We start from the raw sequence: 25,919 nt of genomic DNA, 5'->3' as shown, positions 1-25,919 counted from the left end.
GTCTTCGTTCTGCCTGATGACGTCCCAGGTAGACTGGCCTTCGCAGATCTCGTTGTGCAAGTTAGGTGCGAACTTGTTGTGTCTGTGGCTTTCCTTCTCCGAGTTACAAAAATGCTTTATCTGTGAAGAAAGAAACCCTTTTCAGATATCGCGAACACAAGCGTCGAGACGAATTTCGCCTCCCAAGTGATGCCCCCAAATTTATTGCCAATCCATTCACTTCATTGACGCAAACGCGAGTATTTTGTTTCGATGCCTGGTATGACCAATTGCACAGCAACCATAACTCATAATTATCAATATAGGCGAATAGTGGAACGGCTCTGGAAGGCTATTCGCTTTACTATTTAAAATATATGTTGGAAGGTGAATGTTGGTTGTTGGTGATCCTTGATAAGAGATTGTATTTCACTGAGTAATTCTTGTAGACTACACAGCCTTTAATCAGAAATTTTCAACCCGCAGTATTGGTGTATATAGATGTAAGTCAGTTCATCTTTGCTTTGTTGACCCCAGCGGCGCGAGCGCCAGCGAGGAAGGCGACTGCCATCCTGCTCTCACACTGCCACAGCTTTGTCGCGCAGACCCGACAAGCGAGTGAGATTGAGGGACGCTGCCTTACCTCAGAGTTCCACGAAATCGTGTAAGCATCAGACGCCCCAAGGCTGGCACACTAGGGGACGCACCACTCTAAGAGCTATAATGGCTATTATATATTCCATTTAGATTATACGTAATTATATACGATAATAGCGGTATATATATATATATATATATATATATATATATATATGTAGTTGACGATCGGCGACGGAAGCGCACCGCCACTCGGTTGTGAGAGTACGGGCCCTTTGAATCGGCGTTTATGGTTCGAAGCCGAACTGAGCGCTGTTCATGGTTACAAGCAAAACTACGTGCTGTTCATGGATACAAGCAGAACTCACTGAAATCAGTGTTGTTCAAGGTTGGAATCAGAATTCGGTGTTTCACACAAGTGACAATGAAAAAGCACTGAATGAGCGCTTTTCTTAAAACTGAAATCGTTATCGGCACATAGCCCGAATATTTCCACATACAGAAGCAATAAGCAAACGAAGAAAACTAAAACCGCAGAAATCCGCAAAAAAGAAGCCACAATGCAGCGAAAACGCAAGTAACAAGTTTTGTCCCTTGTGTTGGCTCCGTATCATGTTTGTAACCGTGAGTCCAATGCGAGTAGCCCTTCTTGAAGTCCTAATTTAGAGCGCTTCAGTCACCGCTGAATGCGCGCCCATCTCGGAAATAGGTGAAAGAGCCGCATAAGGAGCTACACATACATGATAAGTGACAGTGAATCACTCATAAAACAGCGTCACGTGACATGCATCCAGGGGAGACGGCTATCATTCGGGATTTCACTCGCTTTAGCCCAGTGGCCATGGTGTTGCACTGCTATGGTGATCACAGCCGCAGCGGTTCATTTCGATGGGGACACACCTTAAAAAGCCGAGGTGGTCAAATTTATTCTGGAGCCTCTTACTACGGCGTTCCCCGTAATGATATCGTGATTTTGGCGCGTAATCCTGCAGAATTATTTTCATGCTCGCTGGCTGTAAGAGTATAGCTACGTCACTATAGGGAGAAAAAGAAAAGTAACTTTCATCATGTATACGTACCGTTCCAAAAGGAAAAAATAAATCGACGGTTTGGTGCGCTAGAACCACGGTATCTCATTATGAGGCGCCCCGTCGAGTGGGAATGCTGAAAAACTTTGCCCGCACGGGGAGCTAGAGTGTAGACCGTTTATAACGTAAGTCACCGGAGTCGTGAATATCTGCATTATAAGCGGTACCACCCTTTAACCAAAACAACAATTTTCAATCCCTGCACGTATGCAAAACATGTAGCCCAAACAGCCGCGCGTATCCGAGAATCTAAACGTGCGACTGGGTTTGTCAGAGCCGTGTGGAAATCGCTTTCAAGATACGTTGCGTACGACAACACCGACAGCCGGCACAGGCGCAAACGCATTTGTTGGCAGATTAGAAGCCACCCCCTCCCCCTCCCGCGCTGCCTTCCCGCTTTGCTCCTGTCGCGTGGGAGATAGCGTCGCCAGTTTCCCTTGCGTTGCAATGTGTTGCAAGATACACATTTGGTGCCGCAGCGCAGCGTCGCCCCCCCCCCCCCCCCTCCCTTCCTCGCATACCCTACGGCCTTTCGCGCCATGGAAGTCGCGTGTGCTCTCCTCTGTGCGTTCGCCATCCGTGAAGGCACGCGCCCCCCCCGCGAGCTTTCACTCGCACATACGGCGCGCGGTGACGATTTTATCACCCTTAGACACAAGCTCCACGTCTCATGCTCCTCCTCCGCATCGCCCTCGTTGATCTCCACTCCCATCGGTGGGCGCACCTCGTTGAGAAGCGTGCTCGCTACCGCCCTTGTCTGCGAGATTTTCCCGTGGAAGCCGCATTATAACCAGTATTTCGTCTCAGGCGGCTGCACTGTAAGCGGTACGCGTATACATGAAATGCTTAGGGAAAATTAACGGGAGTCTAAAAAGACCGTACTATATCAGGTCCTGCACTATAAGCGGTTACGTTATAAGTGGTCTTATAAGGTACGCTTATTTCTAAGTACACGAGCGTTTTTGGATTGCGGTGCCATCGATTGAGGCCGACGGGGCGAGTTTGAACCAGTGACCCGAAGCTCAACATGCACCGGATACCCAGTGGCCTAACGCGTCGGGTACATAGATAAAGCAAAGCAGAGGTTGGTTGACGTCCAGGTAGTCGCTCAAAAAGCATACAGCACGGCAAGCGATGAATCAATGTCGACGTAAAGATACTTTCTTGTATTCAGCTCTGCCGACATTCAACATTACGTACTTCACACGTGACGTAAATAACCGCTTGTTCACCAAATTGTGATTTTTACCTGTAGGTCAAGCGTAAACTTAGCTTAGGATAGACACAGCCTGAGTGGAGTGTGCACGCACACCTGCTCTTCCCTTACGGCATGAGTAGGCTCCGAGAGTGCAACACACTTGATGCTACACTGCTGCGACGCCGATCTGGGCGAGGGGTAGCCGTGGGTCTGCCCTTTTTCTGGCCACCCGATGGAACTAAGTGCAGAGTCGAGGGATGCGCGTGAACACGTTACTACTTTCTGGCTTTCTCCTGTGCACGAATACCATAAAAAAACCTTCGGTAGGTGTTACTCCCTCGTAGCACAAGAAGGCGAAAGCCTGCTGCACATTTAGTAAAACATGAAATTATACAATTGGGATTACACTTCTTTGTCATACATATTGATAACGCATTAAGTTATCGAATCTGGGCTACAGTTCTTGCAAGGCATAGCGAGCCGCAATGGGAAGTATACGTGTTGCACTAAGCCGACCTCCTCACCGCCACATATGAATACTTAACGTAGTACCTATACTGCATCATGTTAGTCCGCGCACTAGGCCACACCTTCACTGAGCGAGATGGCTGCGACGTGAGGTCGCATATTACGCATGCACTAGGCATACCTTTAATAAGCAAGAACCGTGGAGCGGCCGTGGCTTCAGGGAAGTGTGCTTGTCGGGCACCCAGAGGCCCGGGTACAATTTCCACCCAGACCAAAACGTAATAAATGTTCTTTTCAGAGGCACTAATTTACTTTGTTTACAGGAACTTCCCTGAGAAATGTGACGTCAATCCGAGCACGTTTTGCGGCGTCGGTCATGTTTCGTCACGGCGCAGTTTCGCCAAGGTCACTGCCAAGGGAGCCGCCAACATAGGCACCTAAGGCTTTCGCCTTAATAAACTAAGCAAGCAATGAGAAGAATGTGAGGCAAACTCTCGTCTTATTCCTTGCGCTGCGTCAGAACTAGCCCAACAGCCACCTTTCCTAAACCACAAATACTGTCGAGCGGGAGAAAGAACATGCAGGTTAAGGTGCAGGTTAAGCCAGAGAACTGTGCCACACAGCGCAGATGTGACAGCGCAGTTTGTGACCCACAACGTAATCAGGGCATACAGAATCCATCGTTTTTCATAATTTTGAAAAATGCTCAGCACAAGACACTTGGTTTCTTGGAAGAAGGACGTCATCTCTGGTCTTATGGTTTGGTACTCATTCGCAATGTTGCTTTTAACTAATCGGCAACAGTATGATTCATGGCATTCCGATGTTAATCTGGGTGCCAAAACATCAGTGAATATTTGTTTCGCTTTGTCGATTGTACATTTTCTTCTGCTGCGCTCTTTACTCCCGAAATTTTTACTCCAAGCTGTCCGCAATAATTTCTTTCATGCTCCTTTGCCAAAATGAAAAAAAAAGGTACTGATCCGACGCACTTTGTTGGTATCTACAAAGAGCGAATCTTATTTGAACGCATAAAGAGTGCTGAAACCTGCATTACTTTCTGTTTAAGTGCAATTTCAGTGCAAGAATGTCCCGAAGGTATACGACCAAACCCTATATTCAACGTTAGAAAACGCTACACTTTCACGAAACACAGCCCTTTCAGTTCAAGTATTAGCTCCTAGTGCTTACCGTGCCAGCACCAGGGTATCAGCAGTGATGGCCGCCAGCGTGGCCTTCGTGATATAGGGTTTAAGTTATTTGGGGTTAAGCTATACTTTGGTCTGATAGTTTAGTATTTCTTTAAAAAAAGTATAACTGACAGGACAGAAGCAATAAATAGCTACATGGTGCCACCATTTCTTTTCACGCTTACGATGCAGAGCCGGAGACATACCCGTTATAAAATATCCACTTGGTTATTATCAATATCAGTTCGGTGATGGCTTCGCGCAAGGTGTCGCTGTGCTTTCGGATTCTGGTCACGATTTCGCTTTTTATAGGCATGCGTTCAGCCTGGTTCAGGTATGTTGTGTTCTTTCGCGTGTCTGTCCCGAGCTCGCCCAGCCGCAGAGGTAATGCCAGCGATGTGTCTCAATGTCACGTTCAGAGGTCATTGAAAGGCCGACGACGGTTACACAGTGATGCTGCCGGCTGAAGTGGCTGGAGTTTTTCACAGAGTTGTCGGAGGACAGGACCTTTCGTGACGGCGAGTGAAGTGCAATAATATTGGTTTACTGTGCCTGAGAGGAGTTTTGATTGAAGATTTGGTAATCTAGAACTTGTGGCTCATACAAAGTTGTTTATGAAAATTTAGCACTATTGATAGGTCAGTTCGGCCTTTCGCGATCAATGTATATGTGCGCATTGTTTTTTTTATGCTGACTGAATTAAAATAGTTGTGTCTTGGATATACTGGTGACACTTATGTACCATTTTGGGGGGGGGGAATCATGAGAGGCCGAGGTAGGTGGGTGCGACTTATAAATTGAGGCACTTCAGAACCTGGAAAATACGGTAATGCACTGCACGCACCCTGCTTTCTGCAACGATTCCAAACAGTGTCTGCAGTGTCTAACTAATGTCACCGTTTAATGCGAAGCAGCTTTATATTGTCATTCGAACGTTGCGACCATGTAGAAAACATTTATGTTGTAATGAAGAAGACCGCCTGCACTTAGGCAGCAGGATTGCCAACAGCATCGCGTGCCTACTGACGCAACATCTACGGATGTCTTCACCCCATTCATCGACGAGGCTCTCACACCTTCGCAGCGATCCCAGCTTCTTGCCCTTCTGCAGCATTTCCGAAGTTCTTTCGACTTCGCCCAAGAATTATTAGGCCGCACATCAACAGTCGAGCAACCCGTCGCGGTTGCTCAGTTAGCTAAGGCGTTGCGCTGCTGAGCACGAGGTTGCGGGATCGAATCCTGGCCGTGGCGGTCGCATTTCGATGGAGGCGAAATGCAAAAACGCCCGTGTGCTTGCGTTGTAGTGCACGTTAAAGAACCCCAGGTGGTCAAAATTATTCCGGAGCCCTCCACTACGGCGTGCCTCATAATCAGAACTGGTTTTGGCATGTAAAACCCCAGAAAGAAGAAGAAGAACAGTCGAGCACCACATCGACACCGGCTCCCACTCACCGCTGCGCCAAGGTCCGTATCGTGTATCCGCTACGGAACGCCGCGTCATTGCGGACCAGGTCGACGACATGCACCGTCGAGGTGTGATTCAGCCTTCACAGAGCCCGTGGGATTCTCCCGTGGTACTTGTCACAAAGAAAGACGGTTCAATACGTTTCTGTGTGGATTTTCAGCGCTTAAACAAGATCACTCTGAAAGATGTTTACCCACTGCCACGCATTGATGATGCTCTGGACTGCTTACAAGGCGCCGAGTTCTTCTCCTCCTTGGACTTGCGGTCCGGCTACTGGCAGGTCCCGATGGCGGAGGCCGATCGCCCAAAAACTGCCTTCGTTACGCCAGACGGCCTATATGAGTTCACCGTCATACCTTTCGGACTTTGCAACGCTCCTGCTACATTCGAAAGGATGATGGATAATGTTTTGCGCGGCCTTAAATGGAAGATCTGCCTATGTTACCTTGACGACATCGTAGTATTCGCCCCTGATTTCGCAACACACCTGCGCCGCCTTCAGCACGTACTCAGTTCCTTGACCAAAGCCGGTCTGCAGCTTAATCTGAAGAAATGTCACTTTGCTGCCCGCAAGTTGACGATCCTTGGCCACGTTGTGTGCAAGGATGGCATTCTTCCAGGGGTGCTATGCAGGATGCGCCGAGTTTGGCGAAACTCGGGATCTTCACGAGCTCTGGCGACGCCCCAAGATCAAAGAACAAATGGTAACAAGACAAAGTTTGTCCATCGGCACGCCTCCAGTTTCATTGGTTAATCTAGATTCACTCTGGGTAGCTATTATCCCTTGGGCGTTGCCATATGGGCGGTCGACAAACTGGGGCTCACGTGGTCATACGGTCGGTGCATGGTCGTGCCTTCTTTCACTTGTTTGTCGTTCCACCGAGTGCAATACAGGCACATGCAAGTTATAAAATAAATTCATTTAGTACAATAATATTAGTCACATTAACGTGGGTTGTAAGCATTTTAATGTTTCCACGATGTACACGGAATGTGTATTAGACTAATTTGTATTTAAATACGTTTCGCGTTATGCCACGAGGGCACGCTCGCCCCCCTCTTTTTTTTCTGGATTCGATTGGCACGGCTCGATACGTGCTTGCTCTAGCATTTCCGAGCACCGATTGGTGTGCGCTTGCTTTTCTCACTGGGTTTATAACAGATCGCTCGTTGCTCCTTTGCTCTAGATTGGATTGGTGCGGCTCGCTACGTGCTTGCGCTCCCATTTCCGAGCAGAGATTGGTGTGCGCCTAGTTTTCACACTGGGCTTTTAACAGATCGCTCATTGCTCGCGCTAAAGAAAAGCTGCGAGTAGCGCGCGCATCCAGCTACAAGACGAAGTGAGCGTCGGCTAGCGCATAAGTGGTTTGCCGCGCGCTTACTGTGTAAGCACACAGGAATGCCGGAAAGAACACATACAAGGGTCAGAAAACTACGCTTTATTTTCTTTTACTTTGCGATACACCTCCATACTGGCAAGCGTCGAGCAATGGCTTCTAACAACCGCAGGAAAGAGTCTTTGTAGTGGCCAGCCCGAGCGATCCGTGGCTTCTAACAAGCGCACGAAAGGGTCTTTGCAGCGCACGTGGATGTTGACTGCCACCACATGCATCCTAGGTGGGACTCCAGCATCGGTGCAGTTACCCTGTACCCATCGCTGACGAGGGAGCGCTTAATTTTTTGACCATAACTTTCTTTTTTTTTGCGTGTGAACGCCCGTGATGGGGTCCACAAAGTTCACGCTTTTGTTGACTGTCTACCAATGCGGATTGAGGCATAGCCCCGTTAGCATCCACTAAATTTGGGAAACATTTGTATGTGGCCAATTCGTCACTATGAATAATGGTCCCCGGTTGAACATTGGCTGCAATAATGGCGCCTAGGATCGCCGCCTTTCGTCGGTCGACCTTGATATTCGCAGCACCCCTCTGGTGCTGCGAATCAAGAACATGCCGAAGACCCATGGGCCACCGTCTTTAACACTGCCGTAATTTTGGCAGCTCAGCGGAAAGTTGTCGCCCGACATTAGGCGGCCTCTATTGTACTTCTGATCGCCAGGAAGAAGGCGCTCGTAAATATGCGCTATCTCCCCGGGGACACCGAGTGAAGGTCGCGCCAGCAGCTTGGCCCTCGCAAACTTACGGGGGTAGTTCCTCTAGTCGGCGATGGCGTGCTCCTATAGAGGAAACAAGTCGCCGGTCATCTCCTTCAACAGCCATATGTCTACGCTTTTGCTCACGCAGTACTTGAGCCAAATCATTTGCCGCCTGGAGAGGTGGTCGTTCGGACTGCCGAGGCGGTCTGTGTTGGCGAAGTAACGTCCTTCGCCTCTCTGACCGTGCAGTGCAGCTTTACCGTGTAACTGCGAAAACTGATTTCGGCACCTGTTGCATCGGAAGGCAGCCCGGCTTCCATTCTGAGTCTTCCAATATAATGTGACCACTTCGCCTACGCAGGTTGGTTGGCCCGGGTTGAACCCCAGCTGCTCGCAGGTGCCCCAGTACTCCGATGACGACGCCGGACCTGGTCTGGGGCTAGGACGCGGTGGACGAGCAGCGCTTGAGACAGGGTAGAGCCGAAGCGATCGCATGAACTTTTCCTCCGCAGCCTAGTCACATCAGTCTGTGCTCGGAAATCATAATATGCCCGCCACGCAGTCTCCGCAGACAAGGGCGTTCGCCTAACTCGTCACACAGCCAGCGCACTGACGTTTTGGAAAGGCAAAAACGACGCTGAAACTCTACGTCGGTCATGTAGGTGAACGGGTCCAGATGGTCATATTGACGCTTGCCGCCGCTGGATGCGATGACACAGGCTGGTGCTGCCGCCGCCATGCTCCCGAGTTTAACTCGAGGGGGGTTTCGCGATGTTCGAGTTTGGCACGAGTTCGCCTGTTAATCAAAACCATAGGTCACGCCCCGAGCGAAGCATGTAACTCTTGTGCGCGCCCATACTGTTGGGCCACGCCCAACTTATTTTTCGACAACAGCGACGTAATGCGTAGCTGAGAGGCATTAACAATCTTGACCGGCGAAATAAAACACGCACAACGCACTGTCATCGGTGATGTACTCAGCACCACTATAAAAAAAGCGCCGACTTTCGCTGCCTTATGCATATGTCTTCTTGGGCTGTGATGGCCCCACAACACGGTTCATTGCCTGCGTTGTGGCTACGTAGCGCAAAGCAAATAATTATCGGCACGTCACTGTAGCTGCTTGCAAGGCGTCGATTCGCCATGGTGGACGACGATCTTGAGCAGTGCGTAGTGTTTTCCAACGACAACGTATCGCAGCTGTCATTTGAGATGGCTGCTCTGTCAATGATATAGTGCAGCAAACACGGTCAGCGGTCAGCGCAAACACACCCAGTGCAATGACATTTTGTCATCACAAGCACGGCACACTAAACAATGGCAACACCTTCCTGCGTTCGAAGTATAATTTCCTAACTGCACACAAGAGCCCTCACCCACCAAAATGCGATTGGTGCGCTGTCGTTACGATATCCATCTGCGATCGCTGTTAGCTCAGCAGCAGAGGCAATCGGCAAGCACATTGGAGTGAACAACACACTCAAATTCTGCGCACATGAGCACGGAGGCACCTTCACTGGGCAAGCGGTGACAAGCGATGAACTGTGTCGCTGGGCAGCACGCTCATGTTCGCAATGCATCGCGGAGACTTCGCGCACGCAGATAAACTGGTGCATTTTCATTGTGCTGCGTCACTACGGACCCAGAATACCGCAAAGCCATTTTGCAGCGACAGCCGTTGCTCCCGTCTCTATGGCTAAAGTGTCGTTTCAGTTGGTAAAGCGGCGGCCTTACTAGCCGCCGAAGTGAAGCACCTGCGGTGAACAGCCATGCCGCAGCGCGGCGTTGCCATTCCCCTATTAGACAGGGAATGGGCAGATCGTTGTCATGACTGACTTCATCGAACATTGCACTGCAGCGCCCCTGGCGACTGCTCACCGCGTGAACTCCCTCTTGCGTGTGACCCTCTAGAATGTATCCGCTTGTAAGCTTTCGCCTCACTGTCGCCACTCGCAGCAAAAAAGTACAAAATTTAATAATTCATTCTATGTCCGTTCGTCATCACAAATTTACAGCATTCAAAACAAAAAACCGATACTTTAAGAAGTAAAATGTTGGTTATGTTATTTGTTGTATTTCAAAGTATTCGATTGAGGAAAAGTGTAGGTGCAAGAATGCACCGCATGTGCCCTGTTCGCATTCGACGGACGACTAGAAAGATAATGCCCGAAAAAGGAGGCACGCCCTTGACGCGCCCGAGAAAGGCGTGGCAAGCGGCTCACGGCAAGTGTGCAGATAGACAGCGGGACAGTGACGGTATTGCTAAATTGCGATAATACGTTGATAACAATACGCGGCGCTGGCGCGTTTTGTTGCGCAGTCCTCTGTGCTTGAAGCCCGGCAGCACTGTGCCGCGTAGGGTGCGCTCATGTTGGCATACGCGGCTTTATCTCGACATTTCTTTTTGCCTGCTGTTATTGCAAGTTCATTGCTATCTTCGTTCACTGACTGCCGTCGAGCAAACTCGGGTAAAACTCGGGTGAACGAGAAACTCGGCGCATCCTGCATAGCACCCCAGATCCCGAGAAATTACGGGCCGTCTCTGCGTTTCCTAAGCCCACTACAATGAAAGAACTTCGCAGTTTCATCGGCTTATGCTCTTCTTTCCGGTGCTTCGTTCAAAACTTCGCATCTATCCTATCACCCCTCACGCAACTGCTTCGTAGTGCCAAAGACCTCTCGTCGTGGTCCCCTGCCTGCGACCATGCGTTCTCCACCTTGCGCCGTCTTCTCACGACGCCACCTATTCTTCGCCATTTTGATCCTCAAGCCCCTACAGAAGTTCATACCGACGCAAGTGGTGTAGGCCTTGGTGCTGTGCTTGCACAGCGTCATCCTGGCCACGCAGAATACGGCGTGGCTTATGCGAGCCGCACGCTCACCAAGGCGGAGGTCAATTACAGCGTCACGGAAAAGGAGTTCTTGGCCATCGTCTGGGCACTTGGCAAGTTTCGCCCTTATTTATATGGCCGCTCTTTTGACGTAGTGACCGACCACCATGCGCTGTGTTGGCTTTCTAATTTAAGAGGCCCATCTGGCCGCCTCGCTCGCTGGTCTCTGCGAATCCAGGAGTATGACATACGCGTAGTGTATCGTTCCGGGCTGAAGCATTCCGACGCTGACGCTCTTTCCCGCTCACCGGTTTCGCCAGAGGTCACCCGTGAGTCACCCTGTGAGCGCACGTTGTCATCTCTTGACTTGGACACAATTGCTGCCGAACAACACAATGACCCCTGGACTGCATCACTTTTAGACCTTCTTTCGGATACATCACCAGCTCCGGCTTCTAGAGCACTTCGGCGACAGGTTCCGCATTTTGCGATCCGTGATCAGCTCCTGTACCGGCGCAACTATGCCCCTGAGGGACGTACATGGCTGCTAGTCATCCCGAGAGCCTTGAGATCAGAGATCTGTTCCTCTTTCCACTCGGACCCCCAGTGTGGCCACGCCGGCGTTTTCAAGACGTACGAAAAACTTCGGCACCGCTACTACTGGCGGGGTATGTACACCTTCGTTCGAAACTTCGTCCGTTCTTGCCGTGAACGTCAGCAACGCAAATCTCCGCCGCACCTCTCAGCCGGTGAACTCCAACCCCTGCCATGTCCTTCTCAACCTTTTGATCGCGTTGGTGTCGATCTATATGGGCCTCTTCCCTTGACTACGTCCGGCAACCGGTGGATTATAGTTGCCGTTGGCCACTTGACACGCTATACAGAAACTGCTGCCCTCCCAGCTGCTACTGCGCAGGAAATCGCCACTGTTGTAGTGCGACGTTTTGTGCTTCGTCATGGAGGCCCTCGCGAACTCCTAAGCGATCGAGGCCGCGCCTTCCTGTCTGAAGTTGTCGAGAAATTGCTTGCTGAATGCGCTATTGTTCATCGCACATGCACCCCCTATCATCTCCAAACCAATGGTACCACGGAACACTTTAATCGCACCCTTCGTGACATGCTCGGTATGTACATCGCATCCGACCACTCTTATTGGGACCTAGTTCTTCCATTCGTCACCTACGCCTACAATACTGCTACGCAAGCCACTACCGGTTTCTCCCCCTTCTATCTTCTTTATGGCCATCATCCTTCCCATACAATTGATACTATTCTGCCCTACCACCCAGACGCATCAGAATACCGGCCGATCTTGGATGCCGCAAGACAAGCTGAAGAATGTCGTCAGTTGACCCGCTGCTTCACTTCGGACGATCAGAGGCGCCAAAAGTCAAAACACGATGCCTGCAACTCGACCCCAACTTTTCAACCGGGAGACATCGTTTGGCTGTCCGTACCAAACCGCACGCCAGGACTTGCTTCAAAACTTCTTCCTAAATACGATGGACCACACCGCATTTTGCAACAAACTTCTCCCGTCAGCTACCTGATCGAGCCATTGACACAGCCTTCTTTCTGACATACGTCGTCGCAACCGCGAAGTCGTCCACGTCCAGCGGCTCAAGCCGTATCATGATTTTGTGGCCTCATCTTCAGACTAAGTCGCCAGGATGGCTCCTTTTTCCGATGGGGCAATTGTAATGAAGAAGAACGCCTGCACTTAGGCAGCAGGATTGCCGACAGCATCGCCTGCCGCAGAAGCTCGAGCTTCGAGATTGTGCTCGGTGGAACGCTCCACCCGTCCTCGGCCTTTCGTTTAATAAACCTCCTTTATAATATGCTTAAAAAAGTGCCTACATCATTTACAAATATTAGCGGAGAGCAGACAGGCATAGAAACAAGAGAGTATTTTGCCCCGATTTTACGAAATTAAGAATTCAGCAAAATACTGATAGCTCACACAGTAGCTGGCAGTAGAGACCTCGTAGGGCAAACATCAAACTGAGCAAGATAATATAGCAAACATTTAGTAAACCAATGCATGAGTAAGACACGGCCTACAAAACCAGGCTTACCGAGCACATCTTTAAACGAATATTGATATTCCAACCAGACACACAAGTACTTTTGCTTTCAATTGAAACGTTCTTGGTGACTTCCTTTATGCAATAAAGTGTCACGAAAAATTATCAGTAGTGATACAAAAGAAAGTAATCAATTCAGCAGTCTTGACTTTAGTAAACTTCTATGAAATGTGAATCATGATTGGTTTCGTAGAAAATGGTTTTTGCGGAACACGTAAAGGTACTTATATTCGAGATGCATTTTTTAAATAGTTCCCACACTTCAAAAGTAACTCGCAACATTTACCGCAATTTTACTAGTTAAGGGACATTACTCTCATAGGAGGATATTATTGGCACGAGCAGTTAAAACAGATATTCGGATAATTACGAAAGTTTTCATGTAGGGATGCGTTGGACGCGTGCGATACTGCCGATGGAAGTGGCAGTTTCGTTAAAATTCGTTAAGAGCTCAAAGGCTCTTCACATCGACCCCAAATTTCTGAGAGGGGTCCCTGTAAGCGATGGAAAGTAATTGAGCTGAAAAGAAAATTGGGCTTCATGTGGAATTCAAACCCAGGACCTTCGGAATGCGAAACTTTCACGAAGGCTCATTGGTTCAAGCTTGTTAGAGGGGGTTGTAGTGACTGCTTTGTGGTCCCTAATTTAGTAAAATGTCTTAGAGCATTTTACTATAGCGTGCATGCTAATTATGAGTACGGTAATTAAGAATGGGCTAAGTAGACCGAAGTGCATGTGAGTGTTGGTGGTTCATGGCACTAAACAAATGAATGTGCGTGCGTGTGTGTCTGTGTGACGTATCGATAAGCAGGTTGTGTTCTGATTTAGTAAACTGCCTTAGAAAAACGTACTGACGCGTACATTGCAATTGTGAATATGCTAATTCGGAATGATGTACTTAGATTGAAGTATTAAAGAGAGAGAGAGAAAAAGGTAAAGGAAAGACAGGGAGGTTAACCAGAGGTTATCTCCGGTTGGCTACCCTGTACCGGGGGAGGGGTAAAGGGATGCGAAAGGAGAGAGAGAGAAAAATAAGTGAAAATAAAGAATAAACAAAAAGGAAGGAAACAAGAAAATCACACACGCACACAAAACAGAACTGTTTCTGTGGGCACTGTCATGAAGTCCGCGAAGGCGTTCGCGTGTTGCATTGTCTGAACGTTCCGTCCTAAGTAACACAATGCAGAGTCACAATTTGTCATTGAGTCCGGTGTCTTTCAAGTAACGCAGCAGTGCCTTCAGGGCGGCTCGCGCCGTTGTTTGTGTAGGCCAGTTTCCAAGGATGTGTCGGAGCTAACACGAGAAAGATCCAGCCCTGACAGCGTTGAGTTTTCGAACTGATTTTTTATTCTCGCTCTGCACCTGCCGCGCGTTCGAATGCCAACTTCGTCTTCCTTGACGGGCGCCGCATGCTGAGGCGCTACAGGGCTCCCCCCCGTAGAGCGTGAGCCATAGGAGTCGCCCAGTGAACGTGCTTGGATGTGGGAGTCCAGACTTGAGATGGAAGCTCCGCGGACGCGAGAGCGGCAATGTATGCAGGTTTTAGTCGATCGGCAGCCACGACGTCTTCACGGCCGTTGATGTCCAGCGTGAACGTTTTAGGTGTACGATGGAGGACGCGAAATGGGCCATCATAGGCCGGTGTGAGTGGTGGCCGTATTTGGTCACGCCGAACGAAAACGTGACTGCAGTCATGCAGATCCTGGCTGACGAAGACAGATTGGGGGTGTCGGTCGGCAGGAATTACAGGAGCAAGGTCGTGAAACGTGGTGCGCAGCTCTCGAATGTACGTAGCGGCATCATGAGTGGAAGGGGGCGACGACGGCTCAAAGAATTCACCTGGAAGACGCAGAGACACGCCATAGACTAGTTCAGCTGACGAGCAGCCGAGATCCGTCTTCAATGCTGATCGGATGCCCAGAAGTACGAAGGGGAGGTGATCAAGCCAACGTTCTCTTGGCTGGTGAGCAGTGAGGGCAGCTTTCAGTTGTCGATGAAGCCGTTCGACCATGCCATTGGCTGAAGGATGGTAGGCAGTCGTGTGGATGTGTCGAATGCCCAAGATATTGGCAAGTGCGGTGAAAAGGGCCGATTGAAATTGACGACCGCGATCAGTGGTGACGACAGAAGGGCATCCAAAGCGTGATACCCAGCCGTTTGTGAAAGCCTTGGCCACTGTCGGTGCTGTAATGTCGGAAACGGGAAACGCTTCCGGCCATCTGGTGAAGCGATCCACACATGTCAGTAGGTAACAGGCCCCTTGTGATGGTGGAAGAGGGCCGACGATGTCGAGATGGACGTGGGAAAACCTTGCGTCGGGAGGCCGAAAGGGGGATGGTGCAGTGACCGTGTGACGGTGAATTTTAACACGCTGGCACTGAAGGCAGGTTCGCGCCCAGCGTCGGACGTCAGCATTGATACTTGGCCAAAGGAAACGAGATGTGACTAGCTTCTGGGTCGCACGAATACCCGGATGGCTCATGTTGTGCAATTGATCAAAAATTGCACGACGAAACGCTTTAGGCACGAAGGGCCGAGGAACACCAGTAGACGTTTCGCACGTTATTAACTGAGGTAGAAAATGGAAGTAGGCACTCCGTGAAAGATAGAGACGTGGATGAAGAGCGAAGACTATGCAGCTCAGGATCGTTGCTCTGGGCAGCTGCTAGCTCTTCCATGTCTAGTGGTGGCTGGGTCGACAAGGCATCGATGCGTGAGAGTGCATCAGCGGCGGCATTTTCCGACCCGTGTACGTGTCTGAGATCCACGGTGAATTCGGAGATAAAGCATAGTTGACGGATCTCCCTTGCAGTGTAATTGCTGTGATTGCGATGGAAGGCAAACGTCAGGGGCTTGTGGTCTGTAACGACGTAAAAGTCCCGGCCCTCCAGTAAATGGCGGAAATGCTTGATGGCGAGGTACACAGCAAGGAGTTCTCGGGCAAATGTACTGTATTTTACTTCCGGTGGTTTGAGTTTTTGCGAGAAGAATCCAAGGGGCTGCCAACCTGATGCGTGCTGCTCGAGAACAGCGCCAACTGCTACACTCGATGCATCGGTGATGAGACGAATTGGGGCATCAGGAACGGGATGTATGAGTATGGTGGCGTCTGCCAGAGCCTTTTTGGCGGTGGCGAAGGCAGATGCGGCGTCGTCGGTCCATTCCAGTGGCGCAGCCGGGTCTTTTTTTATAGCTAATAGGTCGGTTAAGGGCTTTAAGAAAGTGGCACACTTAGGAAGAAAGCGGCGATGGAAGTTTAGTAGGCCCAGGAATTCTCGGAGTCGTTTCATTGATGTCGGGGGTGGAAAGTCTTGGATAGCCTTCACTTTGCTGGCGAGCGGTTGTATACCCTGTGGAGTGACAAGGTGGCCTAAGAACTCGATTGTAGCGACGCCGAAGACGCACTTATTGGGATTTATGACGAGGCCGTAATCATCCAGACGGTGAAACAGGGTGCGCAGGTGGTATTCATGCTCAGGGCCCGATGAGCTTGCTACCAGGAGGTCATCAAGGTAGGCAAATACGAAATCGAGACCTCGCGTGACCTCGTTGATAGTGCGCTGAAAAGTCTGTGCTGCGTTGCGCAGTCCAAAAGGCATCCTTACATATTCGAACAAGCCAAATGGGGTGATGATGGCCGTCTTCGGAATGTCAGCGGGTTCTACAGGAATCTGATGGTAAGCCTTCACTAAGTCAATCTTAGAGAAGATCGTGCACCCAGCCAAATTTGATGTGAAATCCTGTATGTGAGGAAGTGGGTAGCGGTCTGGTAAGGTGTGGGCATTGAGAGCGCGGTAATCCCCACATGGTCTCCAGTCGCCAGGATCTTTCTTCGGGACCATGTGGAGTGGCGATGCCCAGTTGCTGGAGGAAGGCCGCACAATGCCAAGTTCAAGCATGTGCTCAAACTCACGGCGGGCGATGGTGAGGCGTTCTCCAGAAAGTCGACGAGGCCGTGTAAAAACGGGAGGTCCAGTGGTCACAATGTGGTGAGTGACGGAATGCTTCACCGGTGACTCTCTGGTGTGCGGCTTCGTGAGGTTGGGGAAGTCAGCGAGAAGTTTTGCATACGGCGAAGCAGGTGTGAGAGCTCGAAGGCTCGTTGACGAGGAAGTGCAGGGTATACCGTTGATGGATAGGCGCGTGTTGAGATCGATGAGGCGATGAGCATGCATGTCCACAGCAAGGTTGAAAAAACTGAGGAAGTCAGCTCCAAGAACAGCTTGCGAGACGTCAGCGAGGATGAAAATCCAGCGGAACGTACGGCGTAGTCCAAAGTCAAGTGTAAGAGAGCGTTGGCCGTATGTGGGAATGGCGGAGTTGTTGATCGCTTGGAGTGGGCAGGTCTGTTCGTTGCGACGGCGATCTGCACAGGAGGCCGGTATGACGCTAACCTGGGCTCCTGTGTCGACGAGGAAGCAAGCGCCAGTGATCTTATCGGAAACATAGAAAAGGCGGCATGACGTTCTACCAGGACCACTCGCCGCCGTCAGTGGCCGGTCGTCGCATTTCCCGACCAGGATCACGGGCGAGTGCACTTGCGTGCAGAGGCCCCAAATCGGCGGTGGTACCAGCACATGGTCGAGGACGAGTCGTCCCGTGGCGCGTCGGTTGTCTGAAGTCCCGGAGAGCGTGGAGACGTCGAGAAGCGACTGTGGAACTGGAACCTGGATGCCGATCGGCGATGCGCAGGTACGCAGTCATCGAGACGTCTGACAATGGCGTCCAAACGGTTGTCGATGCTCGCGAGCGCGGGGTCTGCAGCGGTGGCCGGTGGCGACGTGGTAATGGCGTTGAGGCTATGTGCCCGTGAGTAGTCTGCCACTCGATCAGCCATTTCAGCGAGCGTGTCTACTGGGACATCTCCTGCAGCGACGAGGACCGGGACCATGCTCTGCGGTAAGCGCTGAAGGAACAACTCACGCAAAAGCTTCTCCTCTTGAGGGGCGGAGGTCCCGCCAATGAGCTGGCGCATGTGTCGCAGGAGCTGGGATGGGCGACGGTCACCGAGCTCTGTGGCCGTGATGAGCTGTTGGAGTCTGCTGTGTTCAGACTCGGACTTGCGGGAAATGATAGCTTCCTTCAACGTGTCGTAGGGATGGCTCGGGTGCGGCGAAGCTAAAATATCTGTGAAGTCTTCGGCTACGTCCGGAGGTAAGGAGGACACCAGATGCCAGTACCTGGTCTGTTGGCTGGTGATTTGCCGTAGACGGAAGTACGCCTCGACCTGCAGTAACCATGTGCAGGGGTTGTTTGGCCAAAATGGTGGCAGGTTGACGTGTTGGATCGCAGCCACCGCAGCACTGTTAGGTCTGGCGTCTTCTTGGGCGTCAGGACCGGTAGGCTGGGTGGAAGAGCCGGCAGGATCCATGCGGGATGGTTGGGGTTGCGTGTTCATTATCGGGTCACCATTAACTGTCGGAGCTAACACGAGAAAGATCCAGCCCTGACAGCGTTGAGTTTTCGAACTGATTTTTTATTCTCGCTCTGCACCTGCCGCGCGTTCGAATGCCAACTTCGTCTTCCTTGACGGGCGCCGCATGCTGAGGCGCTACAGATGTTCTTTTCTGTTATTGGGCGTTTGTCCAGTTGATCTATTGTCGCTGAGAGAGCTGCTCTCTGCGGGTTGAAACGAGGACACTCACAAAGAAGGTGTGCGATTGTTTCGTTACACCCGCAGGATTCACAAAGTGGGCTATTGGCCATTCCGATACGAAAGGAGTACGCATTTGAAAATGCTACTCCAAGCCATAGACGGATTAGAAGTGTGCAGTCCCGTCGTGGAAGGTCGAATGGAATACGAAGCTGTAAATTAGGGTCCAGGGCATGAAGGCGTGCACTTGTGAAATCGGAGGAATTCCATTGCATCAATGTTAGTTCACGCGCAAGCGCGGAAAGTTTTTTCGCTGCGTCGGCTCTCGAAAGAGGAATGGCAACGCAGTTGACACCGTCATGAGCAGATCGGGCCGCTGCGTCCGCTAGATCATTGCCATGTATGCCACAGTGACAGTATGCCACAGTATTAAAGAGAATGGTGGTTAATCGAAGGTGCTAGTGGATGCATGTGTATGAGTGATGTATCGATGAGAAGTTTTTGGTTCCAGTAAATCGTATGGTTAATGATTGTGTATGGTGAATAGTAAGTTAATTACAGGTGTTATGTGAGTGTTTGGAAGCTTCGTTGAGTTTGAAATGATATAATTATGAATAATAAGAAGCATTTCGCATGGTTCAGCAAACAAAGGCAACCGTTTATTGTTATTGCGTTCTGCTTATAAAGCAAAGTCTAAGTGTCTCCCAATGTTTTCTTTCGGTGCACAATTCTTTTATTATAATTTAGACGAACGTGTACGGTTAAGTGACAAACCGCGATATCTGTCTTGGCGCTGGCTCAAATTTTGTACCGCACCATCTTCCGGATCAGCCCAGGAAAACAGCGAGGTACATGCCACAAAACTGAGTTGACTGTGAGAAGAAAATGCATTCAAATTAAAAGTAAGTATTTGTCGACCAGCACAAGCAAAGGCACAGATGATCCCTGCAATAGTGATGAAAACAACGCAAGATGTATGCTTTGCATTGCTTGTGTCGCCGCCTAGCAGACCGAGCTATTTTGTAGCTTACATTGAGTTGCTGTTGTTAACTGCCTGCGCCTTTGATTATGTACCACATGTCAGTGGCTACATTTGTTCTTTGTTGTGTAGCGTCACATGGCTAGGCGCTTGATAAATTCCATGTTAAGCAAGAAAACCTGCTGCCTAATACAGGGCCAAAATGCACAGCTTGAGCCCCTTGTCTGCAGCTGCTAGCTGACATCTGCAGTGCAGTGACAAACGCCCCATTGTGCGCGATAATAATCAGCGCGCCGACACAACACATTCTAGGAGCCCATGAGCTTTCACCATTCTCCATACGGCATACGCAGAAAGGTGGTGTTACACCTAGGCCAGAAATACCCACGCCAATAATAAAAGAAGGACAGCAAGCAGTACGAGACGTCCTGGTATGGTAAACACCTACCATTCGAGGATGGACAGCGACTAAAGAGGGCCCAAAACGAGATCATCCGCCACTTGTGCATAAATTACGCATGCACGCACAGCCGTCCCTCCTGTGCTACCTATGACAGCGATAACGCGTTGTTTATACCACCGAAGAAATTAAGCAGAAAGTCTGTGAATGGCAAATGTCGAAGATATGCGTAGCATTGTATGGATGTCGATCCGCATGGCACGGAACGTATATTTTCGGCGATGTAAATATGTGAATCTCTCTACTCGTGCTCGGTACGCATATATAAATAAATAGCGCATACTGTATCACCATAACAATAACACACATCATTACCACGCATAATAAATTTCGCACAACACCGCGAGTCATATAATGCTATGCATATCTTGCACAGTTCCGTTCAGGAAAGTTCCACTTAATTCTTTATCACCAGTGATGCAGTGCGCTTACTAGTGAGCATATCGGCAACGCCTGCTGCCATGGGCAGCCACACAGCGCCGCGCAGAGAAAAGCGTAGCGAGATCAGCGTTTTATTCTTACCTACGACACAGTGCGCAAGTAGTTAACAAATTAGACATTTTCTGCATCCAAATCATTCTGGCTTTTTGCCAAGTTCTGAAAAGGCAAACTTAAATAAACGCAAATGTAACAGACGTCTCCTCCTTATCTTACAGGCGGGAGATTGCATAATCAAACAAACCTGTCGGTCATTAAGGCTGTTATGAAAACTAGATACATGACAGATGTAGCTGCAGAAAACTTACATTCTCGAGTCGTGGAAGGAACATGAGCGACGATTCAACGGGATCTCGTTCTGGTTGAGTTGCCACGACCACGCAATCTTCAGTGGCATAACAGCCGTCGTGATATACGCATATATTTTCATTAAGAATAGAATGCTCAATCCTATCCGAGCACGAGTTCCAACGTACCACTTCCTGGAACCAATAGAACATATTTTAAATGGTGGCACATTAAAAATACAGACGAGTTTTATTATCCATGCGTCTGCCTACCACACGACGCACTGGAGTTATGCAAGAAAAAAAAGGCGTTGGGCTACCGAATAAATATGTTTCTATTTCTGTGACATATAGAAGAAGGTATTGTGAGGAATGACAAGCAGAAGGGTGAAAAATGCTTGCTCAGTTTTAAGTTGACTACAAGTTTACTGCTTTAGAGATTAGCATTACGGCAGAATATTTTGCAGTGTACAACGGTGGTGTTACGTAACTTTTACTAATATTTTGCATCGCAAGCAAATATTAGCAACGGCATGTAATCAGGGGTCGTTTTGCTTACAATAAATTATCAATTTCTTTAACGCACAAGTTTCATTATCATGATATTTTAGAGCCTGTCAAGGAACACGTAACTCAGTTGCATAGAGGAGGTAAACCCTCATTCTAACTTTTGCTTGCTTGCAGAGCTCAAAAGAAAGCATATGTGAAAGCATAAATGACAGCTGGTTCACAATTTGAGCGTTGTGTTTTCGATCGTACTTACAAGGAAAGTAACCCGCTTACCCGCTCTCCGTCGAGCGGGTAAGTAACTTACTTACCCGCTCGATGGCTGCAAATTGGTTCAAAGTGTTGCGATTAAATTATTTGTGGTTATGGTGATAGGGAGAGGACGGAGGCTTCCCATGTTCTCGAAAAGAATGATGGCGTGGTTGCCTCACTTGTGTTGCACTTTAGGAGTGAACACTTGCAGGCAATAGTGCAAACTTACGCTGCGCATAGCTGCTACTTCTGCGCACTCTCTTCCTTCCTATTTCTGACTGTGTAAACTTTTGCCATTTCACTTCCCTTCCCCACCCTGCTGACCAAGGTGTTCGCAAGTCGACATGCTTACCTCTTTTTTCTCGTGCAACCGATCTTCCCTCTCTTTATCTTTGTCTGTGTCTCAGTCGCGATACACACGCGGGCTTCAATCATTTGGAAACACGATTGGAAGCCCTACTATTCAATAGCACAAGTGCGCAGAGACTTAACTTTCAAATAGGGATAGCCATCTCGCAGAGAACAATGCCGGGGGTGGTAGGTTGACCAACCATCTAAAATGGCGCTTAGCAGAACTAACAGCCCTTGGATCCACGTGACATTCGAACTGACAACATTTAGAATAGCGAGACAGTTCCAATTACTGTACCACGGCTGTCCCACTGAAACGATGACATAGTAGAAGACCGTTTTCCAGCTCGACGGACGTGCGATAAGGCATGTATATTTCATCTCACAAGCCGTTCGCAGCGCTTCCGAACGTACGATGCGTACACAAGCAAATAACCTTGCGCAGACAAATATAGTTCCAGGCGTAACTGCTTTATTAATGCCAAGATCAAGGAGTTTAATGTTTACTTCGTACATGATACGTTACAGAGATATGACATTTGCTCATGCACGTCGTATAGTGCAAAGTCCGCAGCCGCTGAGTAGAGAACGGCATGCGGATGGACACATCTCTAGAGGCAATCGGCCATCCTAATGGCTAAGCGAACCTGCACCTTCCACGTTCTGCAAACGACTTGAGAAATGGAGTGTAGGAGTGCCACTTCACGCAAGCATCACGGAGAACTAGGACTGAACACCGAAACCCCATCTCGCGGAGAACTACGACTGAACACCGAAACCCCTTCTCGTAGAATAAAATGACAAGCACAACGCCACGCAACTGCAAGCTGAGTAATGCCACGCGTGGCAGGGAAATGGCGGTTGCGATGAGTCATTTAGTTGCGCGACTTTTTGCAAGCTCCACGCACAACGAAAGTCCAGTATTAGAGGCGGTGGAACAGTATGCCTGATAAGATTTACCTTCCGATGAAAAATAAACCGCAATCGTTTGTCAGAAAGAGTGTCACTGGCAGTTCTTCTTCTTCTTCTTTCTTGGGTTTTTTACGTGCCAAAACCAGTTCTGATTATGAGGCACGCCGTAGTGGAGGGCTTGGGATTAATTTTCACCACCTGGGGTTCTTTAACGTGCACTACAACGCAAGCACAAGGGCGTTTTTACATTTCGCCTCCATCGAAATGCGGCCGCCGCAGCCGGGATTCGATCCCGCGACCTCGTGCTCAGCAGCGCAACGCCTTAGCTGACTGAGCCACCCCGGCGGGTGGCAGTCAGTTAATGGCTATGTTACCAGTACACGCTTTTATTATTAGGTAATTGTATGCTTGGTTAGGTCGTCTCCTTTTTTTTCACTACACTGGGTAGTAAAGCTGACTTAATATAGAAGCAACGCAGTGCGCTACACAGAAAAAATAAAATGCTGGGAGCCCACCTTATTACAACACGGGCAGTAGGACATAGGGTACTTCTCGTGTCCCAAGCGCCCGTACTCATAAAACACACCGTAGCGGAAATGGGCCCATTCATTCACGAAGGCGTAGGCTGAAATGCAAAAGAGTTCGAGTCAGCACTGTTGAAGAGATGAGTCTTTGGGAAGGGGCGCTTTTCAAGGAGAGTATGCATTGTGCGCAACTGAGGTATGCGTGTGACCACAGCAACATTTTCCCGACTAAAACATTCATTTTGACATACATGACCCACACACATACTTAAGAGACGAGGTATTCTGATTTGTGCGGTCTAATTCATGTACAGCATTTATACTCCTCAAAATTAATCAACCGACATGTCCCCTCACTTTGAAGATGTAAATAATATGGTGCATTAGTTTGGCATGGAACTCATTTTCCTGGTGAAAACGTTATAAATCGCACAACAACAATTTCGTTACGCGAATGTGCTATGCAGATATAAATTTGGTTAATGTATGCACTGCTACGGGCCGTAAACCCATGAAAACGTGGAGTGGTATGCATACCAAGTATATTTGTTGGGCTAACAAGGATATTCCAGAAAGTTACTGCTTATTAAATATATTAGCTTTTCACTTTTGCATATATAGGCCTTCATTAGGTGTCTTGTAGAACGGTAGAGTCCAGTTATGCAGCATTCTAATATTAGAAATAAATTCCCTCGGAACCCATATGTCTCAAGTAAACAAGGATATTTCTAGGTTGGCTTTGACGTTCTTATTTACATAGAATACGTCAGGTGCTGTTCCTTCATTTATGTCTATGCAACATTAACACAAGTAAATGAAAAAAAAAATATCTCGTCGCTCAAATCTTCTCTATATACAAGAGCGCTTCTTTATACCGAAGCTTGCTCTTTCCTTCATTGAAATTCATAACCGATCAAAACCATCACAATAGACTTACGAGCTTGAAACATGATAAATTCTCTTGATAACTTCACTCACAAACTACGTCCCAAATGGACACCAAGCTTAAGCTTCTCGGCACTCTAACGTTATTTTTTTTTAAATTTAAACCAAAGTTTTCTGTATGTACCACAGCATTTGTCCTCCCTGGATTTTTTTGTCTGTCCGTCGGTCGGGTTCTTATCAAATATTCTGGGCCAAATGGCAATCATCATCATCAGATGCAACAGCAGCAGTAGCAGCCTATTTTTTTGACAACTGCAGAACGAAGGCCTCTCTCAGCGACTTCCAAAACCCGTACATTGCGCTAGCTGATTGTACGTTTCACCTGCAATTATTCTAATTTCATCACCTGACCTAGTTTTCTGCTGGCGTCTAGTGCACTTCCCTTTCTTTGGTACCCATTCTGTAAGTTAAATGTACCACTGATAACTTTCCTACCTAATACAGGACCTGCGCGCTCAATTTCTGACGCCTAATCTCAAGTATCAGCTGTACTTGTTTTCTCTATGTTTCACACCAATGTATTCCTTTCTCATATGCTCAGGCATAAAATATTCCTTCCATTGCTCGTAGAATGCAATCACTGAGCACTTTTTGCTAAATGATTTCGGCAAGCTGCAGGTCATGACTCGTTAGTACTTGCCGTATGCGCTCTAACCCATTTTTATTCTTCAGCAAATTTAGTCCTCGTAAACCACGTATGCTGGGAGCAACTGGCCTTGATAAACGAGCTTTTGCGCAGATTATAGAGGCTGACTGCTGGTCGCGGCATTTTCTTCTCTTTCCTTTCTGTTCTGCAGATTAAATTCACACTAACTTTTTACATTGCCTGATAAGGTCCCCTATTATTCATTGCCACTCATCACGAGCATTGCTGAATATGGAAATGCCAATTGCAAATCCAGGTTCCTGAGATGTTTTTCGCTAACCCTCACTCCTAGCGATTACATATTACATGTCTAATAGTCTGAACACTTATCAGCGTGGAGTGAGTAGCATCGGAGATTCTGGATGATGAATTTGCGAAGTTCACCGCGCAGTGAGGCCTTGTAATAGTAATTTTGAGGTCCTTGTTTATTTATTATTAGGTCAATATTGTTTTGCTTCATCACCTTTCGGCAAAAAGGTACATTCATAACGTACCTTTGTCATTTCCACTGATCTTAACAAGACACATCTTGATACAAAGCTTATTTTTCTTAATTCTTCATTGTTTGTTTTCCAAATGTCCCAAACGTTTTATCTTAATTCCTAATTTGGTTTTGAGGAAGGCTCGAATATAGCTTACTTACATGTGGACATCATTGTCTGTTTTGGTCACCCCTACTCTTTGTAAAAACTAACAGCGGTGCCCCTACCCACTACATCACAATCACTTAAAAACTGAATTATAACACTTCGGCTTCTCCACCTACTATACGCACCAGTTTCTTCTCCCCCAATGAGGATATGGGCGAGTGAGCTATTCACACGCAAAAACGCTGCCAGAGAGAACAGTTGCTGTCCTGATGACAAGTACCTTTGTCGAAATGTCAGCGACAGCAACATCTCTTGTTCCAAGGTCGTTGACCCGCGTTCATGCTTTTCTAACATATTGGTTACCTCTTTGTTGCGTTCTCTGATTATAGTTTTTTACCGCTCTCTTTAGGATGGAAATTTACCAATACAATTTTGTTACC

The 25,919-nt window shown here is 48.5% G+C and overlaps 1 long non-coding RNA gene across 1 annotated transcript; it reads right to left on the bottom strand.

Annotated features, from left to right (window-relative positions):
- On the bottom strand, positions 1-23,400 carry LOC125940923 (uncharacterized). The gene is made up of 3 exons (XR_007464083.1): positions 23,290-23,400; positions 20,774-20,947; positions 1-120 (listed from the first exon to the last, which is right to left on the bottom strand). It is a non-coding gene; the product is annotated as an uncharacterized LOC125940923 (long non-coding RNA).
- Positions 23,401-25,919: the final 2,519 nt, after the last annotated feature.

Source organism: Dermacentor silvarum, chromosome 10, assembly GCF_013339745.2.
Source record: "Dermacentor silvarum isolate Dsil-2018 chromosome 10, BIME_Dsil_1.4, whole genome shotgun sequence".
Classification (NCBI taxonomy): Eukaryota; Metazoa; Arthropoda; class Arachnida; order Ixodida; family Ixodidae; genus Dermacentor; species Dermacentor silvarum.
Note: the sequence above shows the minus strand (reverse complement) of the source record. Positions and strands in the feature narration are given on the sequence as shown.